This window comes from Hyperolius riggenbachi, chromosome 10 (genome assembly GCF_040937935.1).
Source record: "Hyperolius riggenbachi isolate aHypRig1 chromosome 10, aHypRig1.pri, whole genome shotgun sequence".
Taxonomy (NCBI): Eukaryota; Metazoa; Chordata; class Amphibia; order Anura; family Hyperoliidae; genus Hyperolius; species Hyperolius riggenbachi.
The window spans coordinates 31460429-31469586 of NC_090655.1; the positions used below are offsets into that span (position 1 = coordinate 31460429).

A 9158-nucleotide genomic window follows, 5' to 3' on the forward strand; every position below is an offset into this window, starting at 1 on the left:
GGGGGGGGGGGGGGTAAACCCACCTCTGCTTCCTATTTTTAAACAGTTTTTTAGTATATTTCATCCTATTTTGGTGTCTCTGTATCCAGGTGCTTAATCATTATTAGTCCACCCTTGGTGGACTCGTGTTAGCCCCCCCTCCCCCCTGTTGTTTTTTAAACACCTACGGTGAGCGACATCTTAACCCAAGTGGGGTCGGGTCTAATCTTCCCACCTGCCTACGCAATGGTTACCGTGGTGGCATCCCCTCTTTGTGAGTATTAATTCATTACTTGCAAATATTGGGGATTGTCTAACCAAACATACTACACTATCGGGTGCTTTTGATTGTCTCTCCTTTTGTTTTAATTTGCTGTATGTGATAATTACACAAAAATGTATGAAAGTTAATGGAGGTGAACCAACAGTAGCGATTGTGATTAATGATATCGCAATCGCTAGTCCTGCAGCATTTTTGGAGTGATTGCGCTCCACTACAGACGCTGCAAAGTCGCTTAACAATCACTGTGCAAACGTGATTTTGAAGCAATTTCATTACTCCAGCAAATTAAATAAATACATATTTGCAAATCGCAAATTACAACTAAAATCGCAGATCGCAAATTACACTAAAAAGAAAAAAAATGCTTCTAAAATTGTTGTTTGTTATTTCACAATTACTGCTGAATATTAGAATAGAGGTTTTAATCTTCCCAGTGACACCATTGCAGCAGAACTAATAGCCATGTGACGCCTACTTGCATGGTCTGTTTGATTATTCTGTCAGAGTGGCCATGTTGCATATTACAATTATTACAGGCAGCAGTTCTTCACCTTAGTCCACCCAGTATCAGCTACTGCTGGTCAGGGCACTGCTTACTGTTGTGTCCTGCCCTGCAAATGGTCTGCTGGTGATGTGAACAAACACCTGCTACATCAAGAGCCTCAATTATCTCCACTTAATTGAACAGGCAAATGTGCATGCCTGTACACTATTCCCTACAACCAGGCATTGTCCTGGATTGACTGCTGGCTGGTCGCAGTGTTCTTTAAACAGATAATTATCTGTCACAAAGGGTTATGCCTGGTAATGTTGTTCTGTTGACCCCCACCAGTATATGCAGTTAAAAGTGAAACTTTAAAGTGAACCTCCAGACTAAAAATCTACTCAGCAGAACTGAAAAGGCTTGGTGTTTCTTTAACAGTTTCACAGCATTAGAACTTTGTTTTTCTCATAGAAGTCTCATTTTTAGCTGCATGTTTAGCTACGCCCCATCAAAGAAAACTGCCCGGGCTTTTTTCCCCTGATGCTGTGCAAAGCATGATGGGATTTCTTATGTTGTTATTTACATTGCCTAGTAACTGGGAGGGGTGACCAGGACACAGGACAGTTGGAACTGTGTCTCATGCTCTCTGTCACCTTCTTTCAACCAAAAAGATGGCTGCCTTTATGAAATCACAAACCTTTGCTGTTCTTTTAAAACAGGGTGGGTAAGATATATATCTATTTTAATTAACATAACTAATGTAACTTAATGATAGTATGTTTGTTTAGGCTGAAATTCCTCTTTAAGGAAGGGGAATGGGAGAGGGGCAAGTGGAACAAACAGCAAAGCACCACCCCTCTCCCAAGCCTTCCTCCACTATGCAAGTTGGTATTGGTAAGGAAGGAACGGCCCATATGACTTTAAACATGGCTGAGAGACTTTGCAAAGTGCCCTTATTCTCTTCCTATGGACGAGGGGCTCTTCCTGTCCTCCATTTGTTCCAAAACAAGGTGGAGGTAGTACAACAAAGGGTGCTTATGGTGTTATCCAGCCACCCTCTTAATCATGAATTGGTGGATTAACCATAAAGCCATCCCCAGTTATGCTTTCACCAGAGTCCTCTCCTGCTGCTGGCCCTCTCTCTGATTGCAGACTCTTGTAGATGATGAAGCTGGGTTTACATTAATGGTGGTGGGAAGTTAAACTAAGTTTGCTAGTTGACTCTTCCACTATTTATTGAGGAGGTGTGGAATCTTAGTGACTAAGAGTTTTCACCAGAGCCTGCTACAAAGGCTAATTTGCTTTCATGCCAATCAACCACCAGGTCATGGTTCCTAGGATGGCCCCACCAGTGACAGGGAGAACATGGAACTGCACAATATGGGGAAGAGTCCAAGATGAGATCAAAGGTCAAACCAAGGTCGGGCAGGCTGATAATAAGCACATACAAAGTCACAGGGCGAGGTCAGAGGTAGGTGGCAAACAGGCTTGAGTGAGGTCATAGGTTGGCATCTAAGAAGGCAGCAGGCAGACAGTGTCAGGGCCGCATGCCTGGGTCAAAGGAGGCAGATCACAAGCAATCTCAAGCAGAAGATCTTAGACAGGTGTATGTTACAAGGTCTCTGCTCACTCAGCATACAACTGAGTTCAATAATGCAGTAGCACTGAGTTAGCAGAGATATTGACCTAAAGTGCAATTAAACTCTTCAGTCTGTGCACAAATGACAGTGGAATAGGTATCTATTGTAGCAACTCCTTTAATTGTCCTCAGCCTTGTCACTAAGTCAAGTATCTTAGCTTGCTTAAGGACCTATTTCCACTTGTTTGCCATGTCCTTTTCCGAATCGGACAAGGCCACAGCTGAATCGTTATACCTGTGCCATACACTGCTATATGGATTTGGTTGCATACTGCGGTAAACAGCAGCATGCCATCCAAAGCGGACTAGCATGCAATGGCAAGCCTATTAACAAAATAGGCAGCATGTCCCCTTGCAACTCGGAGGTGGAGAGAAGCTGTGCATTCTGCACTTGCAGAAACGGGTCCTAAAATAGTACCTTATAACTGATGATATTTGCTATATTGTGCAGTTTAGGAAATCTGGAACAGGTGAGTTGTACATTTTTTTCCGGTACAATGGGGAGAAGAGACACCCATGAACATAAATAATTTAACAGTAAAATCTAAAAAAAGGGGGGGAGGTTGCCCCCATTTTCCGATTTTAGTGTTTTTAACTTGAAGAGGAACGTTCGCGAAAATGGTAAAATTTAAAACACATACAAATGAGCCATAAATTACTTTTCTCCTATGTTGCTGTCACTTACAGTAATTAGTAGAAATCTGACATTCCAGACAGGTTTGGACTAGCCCATCTTCTCATAGGGGGGTTCTCAGGCTTTTCTTTAATTTTAAAAGCACTTAGTGAATGGTAGTTGCTCTGTCCAACTGCCAAAATAGTGTACAGCGTGCAGGGAGGCTGGCCAGCATCAGTGTATTAATCTTTTTCAGGGAGTGTCGTTATAAAGAATAAAGGCCATGCAGAGAATCCCCTATAGAGAGATGGACTAGCGTAAAATCTGTTGGTGGTGTCAGATTTTTACTACCTACTGTAAGTGACAGCAATATAGAAGAAAAGTCATTTATGGCTCATTTTAGTCTGGGAGAAGTGTACTTCTTATTTGTATGTGTTTTAAATTTTAAGATTTTCGCAATGGTTTCTCTTTAAGTTTTGTATATTCCTGGGCGCCTCTTCTCCCCATTGTGCAGCTACTACCTCCCCCCCCCCCCCCCCCACACACACACACTCTCCTGGTTTGGAGGGGTATTTACGAGCACCACAGTGAGTTGGTGAGTGAGTAATCTTTCCGCAAGAGAGCAACCATTTCCAATCCAGGCTGGACACCCCGGTGGAGTCGGGTCATACATCTCCACCTGCCTGAAGTGGTTGGTTGCCCTACATGCGACCTACCTTTGTGAGTAGATTTTCATCACATCTATCTCTTTCTATATTTACATAGTGCGCTATTTGGGCTCCCATTGCCTCTGTTCCTTTTTTAAGGTGCCGAGGCACCCTACCCTTTTCCATCTTCTTCCGGTGAGTGTGATTATCCCTGGGATTCAAACGTATGCCTAATACACAGGATGAGATTTTCTGGCAGATTTCTTGCCAGATCGATTATTTCCAGCATGTCCCATACGATTTCCGATTGATTTTCCATAGCAGTGAACGGAAAATCGATCGGAAAATAGTTAGGACATGCTGGAAATAATCGATCTGGCAAGAAATCTGCCAGAAAATCTCATTATTTGTGTTAGGCATTACAGCCAGAAAACCTTCATCTACAAGTGCAAAAACAAGATGGCCTGCTTCATGGCATTCAAATAACAGGTATGACAGGCAGGTGCGGCTCCATAATGGGGCTTACCCAAGGCTCAAGCCCCAGCTGACATTTTGTAAGCCCCTCCGAAAGCCCCCCCCCCCCCCCCCCACAGCAGAAGGGGAAGCAGCGCTAGAAGGAGGGGCAGCGGGGACAGCGGCGGGGAGGGGGGCCAGACCCCCCTCTCCCTCACTTGGGTCCCCTCCTTCTTCTCTCCCCTTCCATATATCGTCGGCAGGCAAGCAGGCAGGCAGAAAATTACTCACCCGACTGCTGCGTTCAAAGCGCTGGAGCACAGCGTCACCGTGGCCACAGGTCTCCGCCTCCAATGCCGCCCACTGTGCTTTCTGATTAGCGGAAGCACAGTGAGTGGCATTGAAGGCGGAGACCTGTGGCGATGGAGACGCTGCACTTCAGCACTTGGAACTCAGAAGTGAGTAATTCTCCACCCGCCTGCTTGCCGACAATATATGGAGGGGGAGAGAAGCAGAAGCAGGGGACCCAGGTGAGGGAGGGGGGTTCTGGCCCCCCCTCCACGCCGCTGTCCCCACTGCCCCTCCTTCTAGCACTGCTTCCCCCTCCTGGGGCAACTATACTAGCTACACTGGGGGCAACTATACAAACTACACTGGGGGTAACTATACTAGCTACACTGGGGGCAACTATACTACCTTCACTGGGGGCAACTACACTACCTTCACTGGGGGCAACTATACTAGCTACACTGGGGGCGACTATACTACCATCACTGTGGGCAACTATACTACCAACACTGGGAGCAACTATACCACCTACGCTGGGGGCAACTATACTAGGTACACTGAGGGCAACTATAATAACTATACTGGGGACAACTATACTAGCTATACTGGGGCAACTATACGACAGGCAACTACACTACCTATCCTGGGGGTGACTATACTAGCTATACTGAGGCAACTATACTACCTATACTGGAGGCAACTATACTAGCTACCTATACTGGGGACACAGAAGAAGAGATATACTACTCTACTCCCAGTAATGGACAGTGCTGGAACCTGGAAGCTTGATTCCCAACGATACTGAAGAAGATACAAAGATGGTCCACACTTGTCCGCTTGTTAATTAGACTTTATTTAGGACATATCCAGCATCACAAAAAGCTGACATGTTTCAAACCTCCTGGTCCGAAACATGTCAGCTTTTTGTGATGCTGGATATGTCCTAAATAAAGTCTAATTAACAAGTGGACAAGTGCAGACCATCTTTGTATCTTCTTCTATACTGGAGACAACTTTATTACATATACTGGGGCAACTATGCTACCTATACTACCTTCACTGGGGGCAACTATACTACCAACACTGGGGGCAACTATACTAGCTATACTGGGGCAACTATGCTGCCTATACTGGTGGCACCTATAACTGGCATTACCTGACGTGGCACACTTAGTATGCCACACTCGCTCCTTTCCTTTTTTTTTGGTGGGGGGGGGGGTGCCCCTGTGAGCCCTGCCTGCCAACCAATGTCCCCCTTTTGAGCCCCCCTAAAAAAATCTGAATCTGAAGCCGCCACTGATGACAGGTGTACTCGTTTTATTTTGTATACCCAGGGGGTTGTATTGAGCAGTACAATCAGGGTGTTTATTTGACATTTTCTGTTGGGGGTTGATGAATACTTTCCCCCAAACCACCTAAATGATGCATTATCTCACACAGTAACCTTACTGCAGATGGACTGAAGGCAACCTGACCCATGTTTATATATAATACAAGTTGTTATGTGCCTGTTGAGGCCACGATCATTCAAGAACGCTGCTGAGCACCTTGCAAGCCGAAGCAACAAATCTACGTCTGTGCGAAGAGAAACACTGTAACCTTAATATATTGGTGCAGTTTTGCTTTGAAAAAAGTACAACAAACACAATCCCAGCACCTGTGTAATTGCGACCTAAGGCCTGTGTCACATCGGTGATTTGTAGTAAAGATTTATAGCCGTCACAAATCTCTCTTTTTATTTTCTTTGGTGAAGTGTTCCTATATACAAAGATGTTGCTGTTGCTGGCTATAATATGTACTTACAAAGCCTTTCAAGCCACAATGAATAGCTGACGATATAAATAAATGGAGAAAGAGAGATGCCAGCAGCAAAGTCATAGTTTTAGAGCGTCAAACAACTTTAGTAGGCTGGAGGCTCAACAGAAGAACGCTACCAACCAAACTATGGATCAGCCGCACTGGCAAATTTGAGACTGAACTAAATAATTGCTGCCACACAAATCACTGTGATGCTGTTACCTCCAACATACGTCTAAAGGTAAGAGGAGACTTGTCTCTAGGGCTCTGCTCTATTGGAGTATGGTGGTAGTCTAGGTAACGCCCACAAGATGGAGCAGAATACTACATTAGACCTGAAATTATTATTATTACAGTACAGTCCTGGCCAAAAGTTTTGAGACTGTCAAAAATATTCGTTTTCACAAAGTTTGCTGCTAAACTGCTTTTAGATATTTGTTTCGGTTGTTTATGTGATGTACTGAAATATAATTATAAGCACTTAATACATTTCAAAGACTTTTATTGACAATTACATGAGATTTATGCAAATAGTCAGTATTTGCAGTGTTGCCCCTTCTTTTTCAGGACCTCTGCAATTCGACTGGGCATTGTAAGGATTGGTGTAGCAACACAGACGTCTGATTATGTGTGATCTGCAGAATCACCAATAATACAGACGCTATACCTGATTATGTGGTGATCTGCAGTATAACCAATAATACAAGTATAGCTGGCAGAATACAAAGTATGTAGTGCTTGGTGCAACAGTAACAGAATAGTTTAGCTAGACCTCACCAGAAGAGCTGGTGGGCACTATTGGTACACAGTAACTGAATAGTTTGACAAAACCTCACCAGAGGAGCTGGTGGGTACTATTAGAACACAGTAACTGATTAGTTTGGCTAAACCTCACCAGAGGAGCTGGTGAGTACTATTAGAAAAGCACTTCACCAGTGACAAGGGCTCACTGGTAAGTAGAAAGGTCAGACAGGCTAGGATCAGTAACAGGCGGGCAGTACAGAATCGGCAAGAGAGTAGTAAGATATCAGGCAGGGTTCAGCAACGGAGTCAGATGAGCAGAAGTACAGAAATGATAAGCAAGAGCAGAGTCAGAGGGTAGCCAGAGTCATACACAGAATATCAATATACAGTAATACAATAATGCTAGTCTTGTGTGAAATCCCTGGTTTCCTCCCAGATCAAAGCACACCGGATACTATCTAAGGTCTGAGCGCTAACACGTGAGTATTCGCAACAGCAGACAAGTTGCGAGTGAACACTGAAGGCTTTTGAAGCAGAGGAGACCCCACGGCCGCGCCCACAACAATCAGCCAATCTGGAGCGCCGTGAGTCTCCTCTGACGTCAGCCGACCGGCCGGTCAGCTGACGCACCTCCTCCCCGCATAAGGGTCCTGTCTCCACGCGCGCCCGCGCGATACCGCAACTCTATGTGCAATAGACAGACCCGTCCTCGGCGTACTAGACACCAGAGGCACGGGCGAAGTCCCTGAGCAGGAAGGCAAGGCGGCTGCGGAGACAACCTGCGTGCCCGCAGCCGCCATTTCTGTGAATGTTACAGGCATGCTCTCAATCAACTTCTGGGCCAAATCCTGACTGATAGCAACCCATTTTTTCATAATCACTTCTTTGAGTTTCTCAGAATTAGTTGGTTTTTGTTTGTCCACCGCCTCTTGAGGAATGACCACAAGTTCTCAATGGGATTAAGATGTGGGGAGTTTCCAGGCCATGGACCCAAAAGTTCAACGTTTTGGTCCCCGAGCCACTTAGTTATCACTTGTGCCTTATGACTCGGTGCTCCATCGTGCTGGAAAATGCATTGTTCTTCACCAAACTGTTGTTGGATTGGTTGAAGAAGTTGCTGTTGGAGGGTGTTTTGGTACCATTCTTTATTCATGGCTGTGTTTTTTGGCAAAATTGTGAGTGAGCCCACTCCCTTGGATGAGAAGCAACCCCACACATGAATGGTCTCAGGATGCTTTACTGTTGGCATGACACAGGACTGATGGTAGTGCTCACCTTTTCTCCTGACAAGCCTTTTTCCAGATGCCCCAAACAATCGGAAAGGGGCTTCATCGGAGAATATGACTTTGCCCCAGTCCTCAGCAGTCCATTCACCATACTTTCTGCAGAAGATCAATCTGTCCCTGATGTTTTTTTGGGAGAGAAGTGGCTTCTTTGCTGCCCTTCTTGACACCAGGCTAAGGCCAACTTCCAAAAGTCTTCGCCTCATTGTGCATGCAGATGCGCTCACAGCTGCCTGCTGCCATTCCTGAGCAACCTCTGCACTGGTTGCTCTCTGATCCCGCAGCTGAATCATCTTTAGGAGACGATCCTGGCGCTTGCTGGACTTTCTTGGACGCCCTGAAGCCTTCTTAACAAGAATTGAACCTCTTTCCTTGAAGTTCTTGATGAACCTATAAATTACTGATTTAGGTGCAATCTTAGAAGCCACAATATCCTTGCCTGTGAAGCCATTTTTATGCAATGCAATGATGGCTGCATGCGTTTCTTTGCTGGTCACCATGGTTAACAATGGAAGATCACTGATTTCAAGCATCACCCTCTTTTTAACATGTCAAGTCTGCCATTCTAACCCAATCAGCCTGACATAATCTCCAGCCTTGTGCTCGTCAACATTCTCACCTGAGTTAACAAGATGATTACTGAAATGATCTCAGCAGGTCCTTTAATGACAGCAATGAAATGCAGTGGAAAGGTTTTTTTGGGATTCAGTTAATTGACATGGCAAAGAAGGAGTATGCAATTCATCTGAACACTCTTCAAAACATTCTGAAGTATATGCAAATTGCTATTTTAAAAACTTAAGCACCAACTTTTCTAATTTTCAATATTTTTGACAGTCTCAAAACTTTTGGCCAGGACTGTAGAGTGTACTTTCTGGTTGCTTGAGACTGACAATGTTAAAAATAGGCTTAGCTAATACAATACTAGACCCCGCTCTATTTACATGC

General features: G+C 44.7%; 1 long non-coding RNA gene across 1 annotated transcript; it reads left to right on the forward strand.

Moving 5' to 3' along the window:
• The first annotated feature begins 3243 nt into the window (after positions 1 to 3243).
• On the forward strand, positions 3244 to 6112 carry LOC137533937 (uncharacterized). The gene is made up of 2 exons (XR_011024255.1): positions 3244 to 3354; positions 5827 to 6112. It is a non-coding gene; the product is annotated as an uncharacterized lncRNA (long non-coding RNA).
• Positions 6113 to 9158: the final 3046 nt, after the last annotated feature.